At 37.4% G+C, this 18,954-nt stretch overlaps 1 protein-coding gene across 4 annotated transcripts in view; it reads left to right on the top strand.

The window, feature by feature from the left end:
• The window catches only part of LOC100644180 (tyrosine-protein kinase Src64B), an 86,488-nt gene that overhangs the window by 40,994 nt on the left and 26,540 nt on the right, over window positions 1-18,954 (top strand). For 3 of the 4 annotated variants that reach the window (XM_003398289.4, XM_003398290.4, XM_048409794.1), the window contains exon 2: window positions 3,632-3,698. The exons of the other annotated variant lie outside the window; for it this stretch is intronic. The gene's annotated coding sequence lies outside the window, so the exon portion shown is untranslated. The remainder of the gene's footprint in view (window positions 1-3,631; window positions 3,699-18,954) is intronic. 4 annotated transcript variants of the gene reach the window in all.

Raw genomic sequence — 18,954 nt, 5'->3', positions numbered from 1 at the left:
GATTCCCTTATCTTACCATTGATGTAAATTAAAATACAAAAACGTCCAACCATTGTTAGTTTCGTATTAAAAGAAAGAATACAATATTTTATCGATACGGCACGTATAATAATCGTATTCTGAATTTGACAGAATTTATCCAAAGTAATACGTTGTTATACAAAATACAAACTACATGTGGAACGCGCTAATGGGAAATTTAATCCGATTATGTAACGAAATTCCCGATATACATGTGTATGCAGTATGATATTTAAAAGACTAACGCAATACACAATGAAAACGGTTTCTGTCTCTCTCTCTCTCTCTCTTTTTCTCTCTCTCTATATATATATTCACAGTTTTTATTCTCAGCAAAATATGTTAATGCGTTCGATACGAAATGAAACAAGAACACGTTTATCTATTGCGTTTCTTATCTATTGTGTTTATCTATATTTCGAGCTTATGCACGATAACACACGTGCATAATATCTAGGATAAGCTGTAGAAGTTAGATGGAATACGTATAGGAGGGAATACATTAATAGGACGTTCAATTTAGATTACATAGCCGATTGCACTGATACAATATTAAATTAAATTGAAAAACACGTATCACTGTTCTTTCTTTTTCAGAAGTATTCGCTGCTCGATGAAAAGTTGTTTTATTTTTACATTATCGTTCTATGAAAACTGTTTCCTATTTTTAATAGTTTGATAGCTTTTCTAAAGTTTTAACAGAAATTTCATTAATAAATTATCGTGGAACAAAGCTCCGATCGAGAAGATCAGGCTACTCTCCTCCTAGAGGAAATTTCCTTTTATCCACATCGACCCTCTCAAATAAAAAATCCACGTGTTTTAAACGATTACTCACCAAACAACAATTTGCAGAAATGTCCACGCTTTCGAACATCTCGCAAACCGTATCGATAACAAATATTCTCTATAAAACTGATCATGAATCGCTTCATCCAGTCATCCACATTCAGTTCGTACACTCTCGCCCCTCATCCTACTATTGTACGTTTATATTTCGGAAACGACCAGTGATCGTGACAGGAAAATGGAGCAACGACAGCTTCTAAAAATATCACTCGGATCATTCATGACGAAAAAAGAAAAGAAAAAAAAAACGCTTTACCGGAAGAGAGTTAGCAACAGAAAAAAAGGCGAGGGTGTGTTTGGTAATCAAAGCGGGGTGACTCAACCGCGAAATTTCACTAAAAATCGACGCTAGTACATCGAACGTGACTTTTTCCTATAGTGACTTTTCTCTTTCATTCATTTTTTAGTTCGATAGTTTCATATTTTTCTCGCCCGAGAAATACCGTCGTGTATCTATAAAACGCTTCTACAAGTGTTCCAATACTTTGTGAGTTATTGTATGTTGATTAGCGTTTGAATACTCTCAGCAGCTATTGTATGTTGATTACAGATATTTTTTGTTCTTCTCATTCGATACTATCTTCGCTATAACTTGCCTCCATATAACTTCGCTGTACTTCCATATAAATCCTTAAACGTTTATCTTTATTTTTGACACTGTACATTTTCCTCTTTGTTCCCCTCTCATCCATATCGCAATTTCCTTGTTCCTTCTTCTTCTTCCTTCTCGTCCGTCGCGTCTTCCTTCCTTTTCTCCCCTCTTTTTTCCCCTTTTTATCTTAGTTTTTTGTAGCGTACCGAGGCATCAAAGCTTTGTCGGCGCGTTGGCCGGAACAACGAGCAGATTTGAAATTAGCACGGCCCGATGGAGGAGAGAGAGACGAGCCGACGAGCCTCTCCCCGTTTCGCAGTCGGTCGAATCCTACCTTTCCCTTTTCCAGGCGCCGCGCCGCGCCGCCGTCGAGTCTTCCTCGAGGGCCTTTGCACTCCTCCACTACGTCATTACCACGTTAATCGTTCTACCCTTATCGGGGGAGAGGCTATCGATCTCTCAGGGGCATACACACGAAGCCACGCGACTTTGCTCGCAAGAACCCCCGAAGCGCTCCACGACGATATATTTCTTACGATAGGCGGAAGAAAACCCGTTTGAGACATGTCCTTTGTTTTTCTGCACCACCGTATATTACTATCTGTGCCAGGCATTGTTCCATCACCGTCGCAGATTCACTTTTTTCATCTGATCTTCTCCTTTCTTTTTTTATACGATCATCGAAGGTTGAAAGAGGGTAGAGAAGTGGAGGAACGTGATTGGATAGTATGAAAATATCAACGCCTGCAACTGTTGGCAGAAACACGGAGGAAGAGAATGTGGCGAGTTTGATTGCGTTTAAACTTTGTTGCTTGTGTCGGTGCTGCATTCTTCCGCGGTAATTTAATGGCTAATAATTATACGTTATAAAATACATATTAATTTTTCATTTTATAATTTTACGATAAGTACGTACGACGACCAAACGACTCGTAACACGTGAGATTTTCTTGTGAAAGGAAAGAAATAGGAAACCGAAAGGATATAAAAGAATTCGTCGGTCGTAGTATTATGTAGCTTACGACTTGAAAAATTCCAGTAAGTAATATTAATTCCATTCTAATTGCCTGTAAATTTTTCAAAATCGACATTTCAAAATTCTGAACATCGTTCTCCAGAACTTTTCTCCTCGTCGTCTTTATAACTTCCTTCGTGAATCTTTAATAGTTGAAATTAGGAAATTGTATTTAACTGTCTCTTAATTAGATATATTTATAACCATTTTGTACACACGGTATACATCTTTCGAAAGAAAGAAATCCAACGAGGTATTAAATATTACAAAGTTCAATCTGCAATGGTAATATCCGGAAGACAGAGGTTCTACGTTCTTGATTTCCTTCGATCTGGATGTTTAATAATTTCATTCAATTTAAGCAAGAATATTGACGATCGTATTTCACGCGGACATTGCCGCGTTTCAAGTTCGAAACGCTGGATCGGGAAACTTTTATCGTAAGTATGGCATTTTCATGGTGGAGAATTTGAGCGGAACTTGCAGATTCCCTTCCAGCAGAACTTCTCTATGGGAGACATCAAAGAACCGGTTCTTTGGTCAATTTGAAACTTTAATGAGTTTTTATCGGGCCAATCGTAACCCACCAAATGCAAAGGAAACAGCAGAATTTCGCGAGAAACGACGAGCATAGCGCATTTGTATGTGATATGTGTCTCTAGGGAGAAGATTTCACCGTGTAATTTGCTTCGTTGAATTCCATATCTTCTACGAATAATCTAAGAAACAAGAATAGGGACAATTTTGTTGTATTTATCTTGGAAATCTAATCTGCTAAAAAATGAAATTTCGAAGAATTTGCATGGCTTCGTGGGAAATAACAAATAATCAAGGCAACTTTCATTATACGCGTTTATTAACATTATATGCAGGGATTCTAAAGAACAAAATACGTGTTGTATCTTTTACGGTACCTACAGGAGAATTTTGAATAGAGGAAATTGAAAAAAGATTTGAGTTCGAGTGTTACGCGTAATTTTGTTATCAACAAATGTAACGAGCTTGACTTAATAATGTCGAATATGAAGGAAATATTAATTACTTCATTTGTGATATATGCAAAAATGATATTTGAATAAAAATGTGTATTCTAACACCTTAAAATATAATAACCACGCGAAAATCACTAAATATAAGTAAACGATGTGTTTCAGAAATGTCCAATGGCTAAGGGAGGACGCGTGTCATAGAAGCTGAACTCGAGCTGAACTTCAGATTGAGGTTCGTTCTTTGTTTCTTTCAGCGTGTACATACGTACATATGTCATATAGTAATACATACATGAAATTTTTAAGCATACATATACATTGAACAGTAAAAGAGATGTAGACATTTATTGGGTTGGCAACTAAATGATTGCGGATTTTGTCAATACCACCTAATGGCAAAATCCGCAATCATTTAGTTGCCAGTTTATTCTTAGTTTTAAAACGGCGTATCAAACGATTTAAGTCGGAAATTTCGTGTTCTAAAACTCAACACAACGGGAACGTAAACGCGTTATTGATTACGAATTTAACAATCGACAAGTGTTAAGATTCGATGAAATTTCGCGATTGTGCTAATAGAAACGAAGGAGGAAAATAGTGAAGCAGCTGAGATATCAAAAATTGCACATCTCGCGTTAGCTAGAAAATCAAAGATATTGCACGAGTTGTCAAATTTTCGAAATCGACATTTCTGTATATCCGATTTCTCCGTACGAACATCTGTAAACCGTATAACCCCTAGAATCTATATATCAGTCGAACATATCGATTCCGGCGATTTCGATCTCACGTTCAACCAGCTTCCGGTGTTCACATAAATCGTCACGTACTTGGGTATCGTCTTCGAGCGTCGCAGACGATGACTACGTTCCACGCGATGATTGTCAGTGCACGAAGGAAGTCCCTTATACACGCGGCTCGCATACTCGATGACCAAACGCGAGAACGAACTTACGCGTTCGTTCGAAAGAAGAGGCGAACATAATAAAGAAAATAAGAGAACCCGTAACCAGTAAGGTGAGCCAGGATCGATGGTTTTTTTCCAAAAGCCGCGTCGTTCGTTGTCCATTGAATCGTAATGTTGGAAAAGTTAAACGAATCCCCTTCGTTTCCATCCTTTTCGCCATCCCTTTCTCTCTTCTCTCGTTACTCGTTTCGTCTCTATCGCTATCCAATTCTATGCCTCTCTCTCTCTTTTTATTTCTTTCTCTTTATCTGTATGTTGTTTGGTTGCAATGGGACTGTAGTTGTACCCGCGACGTCCTGAAGTTTCTCTACGCGTGGACGCTTTGTCAGGCTGGTGGGAAAAGGTATGCTTCGTTGGTTGTAATCGCGTTGCCCGGTTGTATTCATTTTTGCGCCGCTTTTGTGTAGATCGTCGCCGCTATAATGCGGCTTTATTTAGAAAATGGAAAAACACGGACGACTAAAATACCGTTTCAACGCTCGTCTGCTTTTGTCTTCGTGTTACGTGTGTCGATCAATTGGATCTCACTCTCCGATGACGATTACTTGCACTTATAACATTGCTATTGTAGTAAATCGTTATTCAAATTTTCTCTTGTTTCGAATATTTAATTATCCATTATCATATTTCATTCGGACGTGGTCGAATTTCCTTGCAAAAGATTTTTCAAAAAGATAATTTTTCTAATTTAATAAATAATACAATTCATCGTCGATACGTAACGATATCGTTAATTACAATTGTTAATTCGAGTCGTCGATTTAGACTCTTGCATTGCCTACTTTTCAAGAACTGGTTCGTTTATTCTAAAGGATACTGACAAAACTAACATTATCTCAGCATCGTGCAGTTGGAAACATTATAGACAAATTAATTGAATTCATATTCATATCGATACAATATCAAACAATCTCGTGAATGAGATAAATTTAATTATATTATATTCTGAAACGTAACATGGTTCCTTATTAACGTATGAGGCAGCCACGAATATTATTCGGTTTATAAGTTTGCAAATGTATTCTCGTCTCACGCGTTAACGAGGAACCTTGTTACATCTCGCCATGATTTTCCAAGAAAATTATTCAAAAAGAGCAACATATCATACGTATGCACGTTAAATTTATCTTAATGTCGTATTAATCAACGAACATATTAAAATAGATATTCTTATCCGAACCCAAATTCAAATCTTATCTTCTTCAAGAAAACCTAAACGACCTACAAAGACACGATTTAGGTGTACAGCAAGCATCTTGTAAAATAATAACGTCTGAAAGTTATGAAAAAGGTTATCCAGTGTTCGGAAGATCCACTATATAAATTTGCCTCTGGCGTTTATCTTTAACATTATTTCCTTCTGTTTGAGCGAGCGATACGTTATCACGTGGAGAAAGACGATAAGTACTCTTAAATCTCCTATTGTGAAAGCATGCACCCTTTGGGCGATCACTTGGTGAACGTAAAATACCAGTTAGATAGTTCTTGAACGGTTTAATTGGAAATCAGCGAAAGACGCAAGAGCCAAGGGGATCCTTGGCCGTCGTCTCCCGTGCTTTCACGGACGTGTCTAGATAAGCTAGCAACTAGCAACGCCTATAGCGCGCTCTGAATCCTTAATATTTCCCTAAAGGTGATATGCTCGGTCGACTATATTTCTCGCGATTTAAGCATTATTTTTCCCATCAGAAAATCGTAATTCGGTCGCTAATTACAGAGTGGCAGACATATAGGCGGACTGTCGGTTATAAATGTTAACGTATTGTCCTATATCTAGTAGATTTATAATAAAATAATTAGGAAATGAAAGCAATAGAAAGTTTTATCAATTGAAAGATTTCTTAATTCGTATTAAATATCAGGGAATACCCGAACACGTTACGACTAGATTGCGGATTTTTATGGGAAATTTAAAGGTTCAGAAACGTAGAAAATAATGGAAAATTAGGTATAATATCTAAAGTAAGGTAGCTGCTATATTTAGTAGACAAAGGGAAGTTTCTACTTAAATTTCATTTCTTCAATTTACTACGATACAACAAAGATAGGAATTTGCATAAATATCCGCAATTTAGTAATAATTAACGTATTCGTGATACATTTTCAACGTTGTTTCCATACATTTAAGCAATATCGAGTTTGATCCTTTTCTCTTTCGTGGCGCGAATCTCAAAGTAACGTAAAACGAAGGTAAAAGCTTCAGAATTGTATATAAAAGTCCCTGTGAGAATTCTCGGAGAACAAAATCTTAGTTTCCAACTGAAAGGCGCTTCTGTAAGGACACTCGAGCGTGGATTAGAATTTTCAATGGGCTTTTGTAGGCTACCCTAAGTCCTTCCAATGATTTTCAATACCTGCCTGCTTAAAATACTCGAGACAAACGAGCTTGGGAAACGAGTTTGGGAAACGATCAATAAAATAAAACGTCCGTACGCGAATGAAGTACGCAATGAATACAGATACAGAGTGATCGTTTTAATGACGGATTGAATTTCTTCGATAGTCGTCAGCGACGTTCTACGTCCTTTTAATGTTTTTCAATTGACCGCTTGGCAATTCTACTGTCTCCCATTTGCTGGAAATAATCGCATCAACGTTGTCTTCGACACTCTATTTCGATTCATGAAGCTTTCTCTAAAACTCTTCGGACGTTTTCACTTCATCTTTTACCATTCAACCGTTAAACACTTCAAACGTTATCCTTGTTTATTTAATTTTCTATTCCTATCTTGTCATTTGTGATTTTTATAGTAGTTAATCATTTAACACGTGGAAACTTTTTATTTTTATTGTAAGTAAAATTTAAAATAGCTGTATGATAAAAGAAAAAATTTCTATTCGATCAAGGATATCCAATTTTGTTCAATCTATAGAGAAGAAGGACTTTAATAGGTGTGTAATTCTTTTTTGTGTAAAAATTCTGTATAATTTTAATTATACACGATTACATCTTTTTTCACTCGCTTATAAATTTATTACGTAGTGTTGTTCGATAGAAGAACTGTCATATAAAGTATATATTCGTTTGATTTGAAACAAAATTAGTTACGTTATAAATGTAACGAAACTTGTGCAACTTGAAATATCGATTCCTCTTATAAACAACCTCAATGACATTTTTCTAAAATTAATTGTTTATCGTATGCTTTTAATCCATCTGACCGATTCACACGCATCCTTACTCAGAAACGTTAAAAAATGTAGGTGGTACTAAGAGTATGCATCATAATCTACACAAGAGAAGACATTTAACAACCTTCACCTTTCTTTGATGGATCAGTATAGTTTTTTTCTTCCATGGCATTTTCCATGGCATTTTTACTCTGCAAGCTACAAGCTGCAACTTGTTTTTTGTTTAACTCGTAAAATCAATAATCGCTCAATGATTAAGAAAAAGCGGTTAATCGATCATTTTTCAGTAATTATTTAGAACCAAGATCGTGTAAATATATTATGTGTCAGGTAAAACGTCTAAAAAGAAAAAACACATTTATTCGCGTTCTACTTTCATGTACAACTTTGTTTTATTTACGCCTGTAAAAATATGAATTTACATAAACTGACTATTCTCTCGTGCAAATTAAAAAATGTTAAACACGATAATCCGTTCTCTTCTAGTTCGTAAAATTTATTCGTGAAACTTTGTTTTGTATTATTCCTATTCTACGAGAGAATTTATCAACACTGTAACCTTGCAAGCCGTCGTTTATAAAGCTTCACTAATAATCTAATTGTATGTTGTATACGTACGACTCTAGGAATATATCGACCTTTAAGGGTCAAAGTGCACATAATTCACCGTTATCGTGTTTTATCCTTCGCGACGATATCGTAAATATACAAAAGAAGGAGAAATAAAAGGCGAGAAGAAAACGAAAGGTCGAAACTCGACGTGGGCTCACGCTGTTTTTGGGACGGAAGATCAGCAATTCTCCAAAGATGGACATCTTCCTTTTGTGTTCTAACACTGCGGAAAGAAAAGAGGCCACCTTTGACACTTTTGGCTCTCGTATACCTTGTTGAGAGAGCAGCAGGTAAAGCTCGTTCAACTACTAATATCCTACCAGAGGTTGTGTTTCCCCCAGTGGTTATAATTCTCAGAGGATATAACTCTTGGGACGATTGGAGGCGAGTTCCGTTCACCGGACGCCCTCAACGCCGAATCCAACGAAACTCTATCAAAAGAAACGAGAGGAAAGCAGGAGAACGAGGCTAACCAACTGAACAGAGATCGACAATTGCCTGGACTTAATAGTGGAATTGGTGATAAATTAAAAGTAATCGTGGAACCGTCGATTTCTTGTCGATTCTAGTAGACCAGTAGAGGATACAGGGCGTGACAAAAACTAGCACTTAGCGGTCGAAGATAATTTTACGCTTTCTTTATTTTTTTATCGTAATTCTATCTTGAAGTTGATTTGTACGCGTTGAAATGGAAGATTCTTTGAAATTATCGCATCTAAATATGTTGCTATTGGTAGACGCAAAGGTTTGGAAATTTCTGAAAGAAACATTTAGAAAAATCCTCTAGACACTGTATGTTATGTATCGTTTCTTGCGTTTATCTGGTTTTTGGGGACGAAGGTTATAAATACAACTTCCATGCAAAATGCTTCACTCTGTATCGCATGGATATCTTTTTAGCTCCTTGTGTATTTTTTAATAACTTTGGGTTAACCGATATAACTGATATAAGTGTGATATTATCGAGTCGAATTCGTTTCAAGGGGAATGATTCGAAAACCAGTCGATACTAAGGTATTCCTTACGATATCCCTCTTTGGATTATACATATCGTATCGTACATCCTTCTCCCATTTGCACCATTGTTTACTTACTCGCAGAATACTCCTTTGACCTGGAAACATGTTCCTTGCAAAACAGCGAGCGTAATTAAATTCCGAAAGAGAAAAATAATTACGGTCGCCGAGCCTGTCAGAAACTCGCAGCACCGCGAGAACGTACAATATTCGAAATGGGGAAACGAAAACTTGAGCAAGCACAGGGCACTCGAGACCTCTCGGCTCGCCGGAAATATTCTCGTGTCATCTCCTGTAGCAGGCAGCGATAAAGTTTAATTCGGTTTTCCACGCTGGCTCACTGGCCGATTTTGTTTTCAATAAGGCGAACGTAACGCGGCACAACGGATCACGTAGCGACTGTGTTCCCACGGGATGGTCTATTAATCCCCGAAGAATTGGAAGGATGAAAGCGGAACCGCGAAAAGCTCTTGACCTCGTTCCGTGGTTAAATGGCTCGACGTTTTCTTTCCCTACTCCTTCTCCTATTTCTCCTTCCGTCCTCTCTTCTTCCTCTTCGTCATCTGTTTGCTGACCGGGTGAAAGGAATTTCCACGAGCCTGAAAAAAACCTCGTCCTCGCGTCCTCCACGTTTCTCTTCCTTTTTTTACCCTCTGTCCTCTTTCTTCTTTTTTTTTTTTACGGATATCGATCCTTTGTTTGACCCTCTGTCCCGAAGGAATTGACCGAAGGTCACGAGCAATCTCGTAACGAGCCCGAATTGGAGGGGGGACCCTTTAATCAGCTGGCTCGCAGCTTCGACTTCAATTTTCCACCGTTCGAACAATAGGTGCAATGTACCGTTGAAGATTCATTTGGCCATCGGGGCCGTTCTCGTCCTTTCCTTTTTCTTTCTCTTCTCTTTTTCTTCTTTTTTTTTTTTTTGAGCACAGTTGAAATGATTGCTGCGAGGCTGCTCGTATAAGTGATATCGATTTTACGTGCGTGTGTACGTGTGTATGGTCGAGAAAGGTATACGTACAGTACCTATAGTCCCTGGACACTGCGTTCGGATATAATAATTCCATTTTTTCAAATTATTCGATCGGTAAAATAGTTCTTCCCAGTCCTTAAGGAAATTTGACAGGTAGATTTTACATATTTGGGGTGGCAACTAAGTGATTGCGGATTCTGTCATTAGGTGGTATTGACAAAATCCGCAATCACTTAGTTGCCAATTCAATACATATGTAAAAAGCTTAATACATCGGACGATGTATCGTCCGCTTCGTCGAAAGAAGATACTTATAATTGTGAAAAATAATTGCAACGAACCTACGATTCAGCCACATATATTCAGTGTTATGGGTCATCGTCCGATAGGACTAGACGCGAGAAAGATGACATTCAGATTCGTTATACGGCTAAGCGGCACGTTACATGCGCGTCACGTGTACTTACGTAGAAGAATGCGAAACGGAGGAAAGTCGCTGAATCGGGTGTTTCTCGAAAGTGCGGAATATCGTTCTACGTCCTGAACACCGCTTTCTTCTCAAGTTTTCCCGTGCCGCGATTTTTCTATCGCGAGCAACTCCTCTTTCGACCGACCGAGCAACTCGGAAACTAAAAATGTTGGAGGGAAAACTCGAGGAAAAAGTAAAAAGTCGGGAAGAAGTCTGGATTCGATTGGAAACTTGTTGTGTCAATGGCTGAACGTCGAAGGCGAGAACCTTTCTCAGCCGTCGTGATTTATTTTTCGATCGAGCTAAGATCTACGAGTCGTTTTCCAGCTTCGAATTAAACGAAATAACTATGATTCGAAGTCGAAGTGTTTGGAAGGAGAATAGAAACAAATTCTTGTTGATCGTTCGAGAAACTTATTTCCACTATGCCAACAAATTTACATCGTCGTCAAATATATGACACATCCAACTAATATTAAACTTTCGTGAATAATCGTTATTAATTTTAGCTTTACGCGCATAATTTAGCTGTTGTTTAGTTTTACGCGTGTAATTAGTACTAGCGAGCGAAACTTTTCCTCGCACAAAAGTTCCCTCCTTCTCCGTGTTTCTTTTAACCCTTCGCACTCCGAATTTTATTTCAATTTCGTTACCAGCAGCTCCTAACGCTTCTAAGTGTTTTATTTGAAATTTACTTTAATTAAAAAATAAGACAATTTAAATAAATAAAAGAAATTCACTTAAATACCAGTTTTATTCACACTATTGTTGTATTTTGTAATTTTTAAGTGTATGATATACCCTGAAACAATTTCCAGGATGCAATACTGCTTTTCTTTCGCACGTTTCAGAAAAAGAGGTGGCAATGAAAAAATGTCGAGTGGGACTCGGCAAAGGAGCTCCTGAGATAGAAACTAATATCGAGTCACACTCGACATAGCAGTGCAAAGGATTAATAGTTAAACAACGACATATAATAACTCAAAAGTTTCTTCCACATAGAAGGTCTATCTACGTAGTCTAATGTAACGTAGCGTGATAGATCTTTGTTGGTCCCCGTACATTTATCGAAGACACAGGAATTAAAAGTGTACAGTGTTCGAATTTTATTGCGACCGACTACGCATAGAGTCTTTGTAAAGTACGATGAAAATACGATCGAAAGCCAAAGAAAGACAATTCCAAATCCTCGATCGTTTCTGTAGTATAAAAAAAGAGTTACATTAAAAAGGTCCCATGGTCCTATTGGTCGGTTGGCTGGGCACAATTTTGGGTCGATGGAGAGGCCTGCACGAACGCAAGGGCGCGTAACGCGACACGGCGAGGGTTAAGTGGCGCTGGAAAGCCGCGGGTCGAGCTCCTCGAGTCGCGGCTAACGACGTCCTATTCTTCGTCGGCAAGCGATGGGCTACGCTGACCTGGCTCTAGCTCTCGTGACTCACGGATGTTCCGTGACTTATTGTTAGTCATAGTCATGGAACACACAACCCTCTCTCCGCTGCTTGGTACCTGCTACGGTAGACGTCACCGAGTCACGAGGTTAAACGAGGTCGACGTTCGCCTTCGAAACACACGAGTCGGACTCGCGTCTCAGCCATCGATCTGTCGCGATCCGATCGATGGATCCCTTCAGCTCCGACCATGAGCCGTTGTTATCTCTTTCGATTGATCTTTCGTGTTACGTTCGATCAAGATATCGACTGTGTCCCGTTTTCTTTGCCGCAGAACGTCGGTCTATCGTTAGGAGGATGTTACGCGTGTATTTTCTCTTGTGCACGTGACGTGAATCGTGCTGGATGGTTATGATAACGATCGCAAAATTAGAATAATCTTGCTTTGATCTCTGTCGTTTGATGCTGGCGAGTGAATTAATTCGGCCCTTTAAGAGAAAATTCAAATTTTACTCGAGAATATCGCAAAGTTTCGATTATTATATTTTCTCCCGTCTATTATTCAACCATGTCGAGCAGAGTTACAGTTGGAAATTTGTAACATTCCAGAGTTATAGAGAAAAATACGTATTTTGTTTGTCAGTTGTTCGTTGAAAGCTGGTAAACTTCAAGCTATGTAGCATGGAATCGTTCAAAAAATAGAATTCGATTTGTAATGCGTATTTTGTCATATTTAACTAATGGTATACCTGTTACGATCGCAGAAACAAATATAGCCGTATTAGCGAGGCATTTAATATTCCAGCATTAAACATGATCGTTGGTCTAATCAAACTTACACAAGTTGCTGTACGTAGATACTTCTACAGGCTCAAACACGTCGTGCTAAATTATACATTCAGTCGGGTTATTACACTATTAAATGCACGATGTTTTAGCATCTGTGAACCTAATGAATTTCGAAACCTGTTTCTGTTTCTCTACAGCAGGAGTGGCGTGAACCGTGACAAATCCGCAAATTTCTTCTATCGCGATAAGTCGAAATTACTTGGAATTCTTGTAAGATTAGTTTCATAATGATATCAATACTACGAATATCAGATTAGACTTTATTCTCCTTAAACACACTCTTCCTATGCCTTAAGGACTAATCTTCTTTCTTCGTTCTTAATATCGTGGAACATTTTTGAAGCCAGAAAGGCAATGCAGGAATACGTTGATTTACCTAAAAATTAAAAATAAATAAAAGGAATTTCTATAATTGTTCTCTATATCAACCGACTGTGTATTGAACTTTAAAACTGTTCTTTCAAAAGGAATAAAAAATACAAATTGTCATATTCTTCTCCCACAGTCTTGATACGATATCTATGAATTATTTTCACCGTTTTTACATCGACTACGCACGAACACGCTCTTTCTTTCGTCGTTAGCAACCGTAATCAACGTAATACCGTAGTCTGATTTCCATAAAGAACGCATAAAGGTGTGCTGCGGTTACGCGGAAGACCTGGCAAGAGCGTCAGGGAGAAGAGACTTGAAAAACTGATTTTATTGATTTTATGCACTGCAGTTGTCTCGAGTTTCTATTGACTTTTCTATGACGGGTATAACTCTTCGCGAATGCCTGCTAGAGATGTGTTTCCAAGCTGAAGGGCAGGGGGAGGGAAGAGCTCTTCTTATTTCATAATCGATATAGCGGAGGGTGCTGTGTTTCCTCCTATTTATAAGCTCCTTGTCGATATCCACGATATTAAATTCACTACCGTGAATTGATCGCCAGGTTTCAAGAAATAATTGAGTTGCTTTTAACGCCGACGAAGCCGGAAGTTAGTTACATAGCCGCACACAGATTTCGTTGAAACTTAGGAAGAATTAGTAGCCAAAGGGAAACCAACTTCTCACCGCGTATCTTGTCGTCAGTGACGACGCGAAGGGATGAAATTAACCCGTGAGTTACGTATCATGAGAAACACTATCGACACGCGTAAATGATCTAATTTGGAACTGTACGTGTTGGCACGTTTAAGGAAAATTTGAAAGAAGCAAATGTCCAAACTACAGCATTCACTGACATTTGTATGTACATTTCATCTAAATATATATAATACTATACAATACTACTATATGATATTAAATATTTTTAAATTAATATAAAATTATATTATAATATATACCCCCTATACTGTACAACCCCTGAAAAATACAGTACAATAAATATAATATTTATTTCAATTAACCTAAATTTAATTTTCATATAAGAATTAAATTCTCAATATCTATTAATACAATATTAATATATTTAAATATCAGTACAAAATCATACGATACTATGCTGTACAATCCCCTAAAAATATAATAAAATACACTGTTGATTTTAAATCAACGCATCCTAGTCTTTGCAATTTGCAATTTAAATTGACACGTTTTTAATCTTGAGAATCTTCAAAAAATCAACTCTTCATATCTTAAAATGAATCTTAAAGAATATAATTTTAGTTGATAGATGTTATTCTTAAACGATTTGGTGGATAGGTGACATTAGTCTGCTTAGGTTGTATTTCTTTAGTTGCATTCATAACGATATAAAATTGCATAGATATTCAGTGTCTACTAGTGAAAAGAAGAACGTAATTCCAGTGGTAGATACGTAGTTGCTTTTTCTCAATTAATTTTGAAATATTAAATAATATTACAGACTATGAATCTCCATATTATAGGTATACGAGATCAATGACCAACGCGATTTATTTTTCACTGAAACACAAGAATTAAAATAAATATCTATTTTGAAAATTTATGACGTTACATTTATCGAATATGGTTACGAAATTCTATTGTTTTGCGTAATAAATTCATTAAAAGCTGTAGAAAATTTCTTTATATATATATATATTTCAATGTCAGTAAATTAATACTATTACATTATTGAGCGTTGAATTCGCCTCGATAATCGCTTTCATATAACAAAAATTATATCGATTGAAAAATATCAGACGGAAACTAGTTCACAAATTATAAATTTAAAAAATCCACTGGATAAAAATAATAAAACTTTGAATTTTTCCATTTTTCTGATAAACCTAATCGAAAATTAACCAGTTAAACAGACTACATATATAGATTTTTCCAAGTTGTAATTTTTACAGTAATTATTTAATATTTTCTAATTAATTAAGAAAACATGCTGTCGCAGCTAGGAATTGTCGTATTTTTTATATTCTTGAAGCAGGGAAGGTCGAGGCACGTGATAGATTTAAGCTCATAAATAAGAGGAATATTCCTCGAACAGGAACAACGAAAAAAATGCTTCTTTACACTCTCGTATTATTTTCTTCCTGTTTTATTTGAATCTTGTGTTATTTAAAATTCCTTCTCAAAGCAATACTGCGCGAACTCCATCGTCTTTCATAGACCGCTATACGTTCTTGCTGTATATCTTTTAAAGTCAACGATAAAGTTAATAAACAGTTATTTTTCTGTTTACTCGAACTACCGCGCCTTTTTCATCAAAAATTTCTCCAACTCTATATTGATTTTTCTATGTATTTTCTACTAAAAATGTTTAATTAGGAATATAATTTTATTCGTTGCTTGTCGCTCGTTCGATTATCGTTGTTCGGTTAGAAATTTTTTCGTCGCTTATTTCTTGCTCATATTGGCAAAGTTTAGTTAAAACGATAAAAAGATAGAATGCTTTGTAGGTATCTCTTCTATTTAAATTTCCATTGAATAAATAGCGGCAGTGACAAAATTAACGAAGCAACTTTCAAAATTCAACCTCATCTTTCGCACGAAATTAATTATAACGTAAATCTAATTTCACGAGGAAGGAAATTCAGCGCGAACATCAAGGCTCTTGCGCGGAATACTAATTGACGACGAAATATTTTTCCCCTTTCTTCGTCTTTCCGCGCTAAAAATTGTCGATGAAATTAATGAATTCGTTCAGTAACGCGATGTTCTCGCGCGGAATTAATTGCGCTTCGGTGAAACGCGAAACATTGGAATCGCCAGAGCCGTGGATTTTTCCGCGTGTGTCCACTCGGCGTCTCTTCAACCCGTTACGTTCAAGATGACGATCCGTCGTCGACCTTCCAATTACAAGTTACAAGGATCCGCGTGTTAATGTATGACGCGTTTGGTGGGCCACGGATAGTCTACGATAAAGTGTGATAAAGTGTAACTGTGATCGTTAATTTGTAGAATTTTTATTACTTTTATCACGTACCTTCGTTACGAGCCTTCGCCCAACAAAGTAAAGTCCTGCTGGACAAAATATTGTAGGCTCGAAAAACAGTAAAAGGTAGCAGATATGTATCTTTTCTGATAGCTGTGGTAATTCAAGTACGAGGGGTGTAATCACCCTCCAAAGTTCAACAGCTTAAGACTTAAGAGCTAACTTGGAAAAGATCGGAGATAAGAAATTTTGTTCGCAAAAGTAAAATTCTTTTTAACGTGTTGGAAAAAAGTAAACAATTTTCAAGTTGCTATAAAAGAAATTGTGACAAATACATTCTGTTGTATATGTAAAATGTATTCTGTTTTATACCGTCTAAATGAAGTATAGTATCTAGAAATCAGCGAGCATTTTCTTTTTTCCGATCAAGTATCCGGAGTTCAATTTTTAACCGTACGATTAAGGTTTCATCGAAACGTTTAATCCCCCCATTCGGACAAAGAGCCTGCTAAAACGTGTCACGTCCTAAAGGTACGGTGAAGGAGCACGCTTTTTGGACGACCGATAAACCAGGAGAAACGTGGACCAACGACGCGGAACAAACAGTCCCGAAGAAATCCAGAGATTTCACTCGGTTGATCTTTTCTCTTGTTGAACGTTATAGGCGAATCACTATTCTTTCGAAGTATACTACACGTAAGTTCACTGTGTCACGAACGTTCTACGATTTCGCTAGGAATCAATTTATCTTTTTGTACCTGAGTATAGTTTTTTTTATTACAATTATAATTCTTCGATTAAAATGCATATGTCTTTTGTTCTTTTCCTGTTTTAGTGTGTTGTCTGACATTAAACAAGAACAAGAACTATCGAATAAAAAGGTGAGAATTCTTGTCATTTTTCTTATTTCCATTCCCAATTTTTCTCACGAGTGGATACTCTCTCTCCAATCGCTGAAGTTCTACGATAGACACCGTGTATCATCTCTGCTATTGAAAGTTTTGCAAGAAGTTCGAAAGCCTCGTTAAAAGTGTGTCTTTATCTCTGCGTATCACCTTATTCTGTGTTTCCCTGAAACGGAGATTTTACCGTGTTACTTAATAATAATCCTTAATAATAAATATAATAATAATTAAAAATAAAAAAACCGACTTAATAATAATCGAAGCCACGGGTCTACGAAATTGGTGCTGTGAGCTTCTTCGACCCAGAACGAGGAGGATTCGCTCGAACGACGCAAGTAGCCGTTACGGAACGAGGCGTGAAATAATTTCTGCTCGTGCTTCCGCTGCGCTGACGCGAAACGAGAAACGATAAATTCGCCGATCTATTGCGAAGAAATATGGAAATGGGAAGCGATGATCCCAGTGGGAGTCACATTAGACTCTAGTCATCGGTGGAGCAACTGGAGATCTTTGACCCTGTTTGAACTGATCGGCTGACGTCATTCGTGAGCTCACGTGTTGGGCTGGTTAGTTGGGAAGATCCGAAGGTCTGAGGGACCATTCAGGAACACGATAAATTTTGGCTCGTATGCTGACTCACAATCAGTATACGTACTTACATTTAGTATATCGTGTTTCGAGAAAGGTTTTCTACGGTTTATAACGCGTAGAATTTTTTAATACAAAGCTATTGAAAGTTATTAAGGGTAGTTAAAGGTAGTGTAATAATTATTCCATCTTCACATGTTAAAATGTCACGTTTATAATTTATCAGAATTTGTCACTGCGGTTTGAGGAATAGAAACGTATAATTACAATAAGTAGATTATTTGCTGAGAGTATGATAGTATAACCATTGAAGTAAACGATAGCACACGTAAATCAACGAAATAAAAAGTATGACGAATTGTATCGAGCAGCGAAGTGAAAGGTATATGATTCCATTGAAGAAAGTAAATCCGAGCGTATAGGACAGGATATATAAGAGAGCGCAAAATATCTGAATTAAATGGAAAGTTCCTTTGGTATAACAGAAACTAACATTCTAAGCAATAAAAATTTAAACTTTCTTCTTCGCTATATACATAGCCAGAATGATTTAAAACTGAACATTAAATCCCACCGACACTTCGTTTTGAATTTCTTCTTGATTGATCTTTGGATCATTCTTCGACTTCGGAATTCGTATATTCCTTATCTTGAAATCTATCTTCGGCTATTGCTCCCGTACGAAGCATTTGTCATTTCTCAAATCGCGTTATACATCAATGACAATCAGGGTGTTGCTCTATCCTATCGATAAAATATTCAACACAACCGAGTACAAAGACAATGATCGTGCCTCGGTCCAATAACGAGCCAACTTGCCCAGAAATAGAAACGAAACGGGTATCCCAAGTATCTGGAGGACATCTACGGAATTAGATGGAACGATGGGGACCGCAGTATGTAAGTACGTGGGATCGTTTCCAGCCCCGAGGCCGACGCAAAGATAGCAACCGCACTACGCGTCAGAGATTTGGGTGCAACTTCGATGGAAATGCAAATGCGTCATAGTTGAAGCGCTGACCAAGAAATTGCCACCACCTCCGTGTGATTTTCTTCTTTCCCTTCGGGCTACGCAATGCCTGGCAAACGCGACCCTTCCACTCGAGAAACATGCTGAGCTTTCTCTCTCTCTCTCTCCCTGTATCTCTGGGATCCATGAAAAACGCGCGCCAACTTTTATCCGCCGACCGAAGAAGAGTACGAAAATTTCCACGAAGCGAGTCTCCTTAGTCACTTGCAAGCCAGACCAGCACCG

This window comes from Bombus terrestris, chromosome 10 (genome assembly GCF_910591885.1).
Source record: "Bombus terrestris chromosome 10, iyBomTerr1.2, whole genome shotgun sequence".
In the NCBI taxonomy this organism is placed as follows: domain Eukaryota; kingdom Metazoa; phylum Arthropoda; class Insecta; order Hymenoptera; family Apidae; genus Bombus; species Bombus terrestris.
This window is presented reverse-complemented; position numbering and strand designations above follow the sequence as displayed.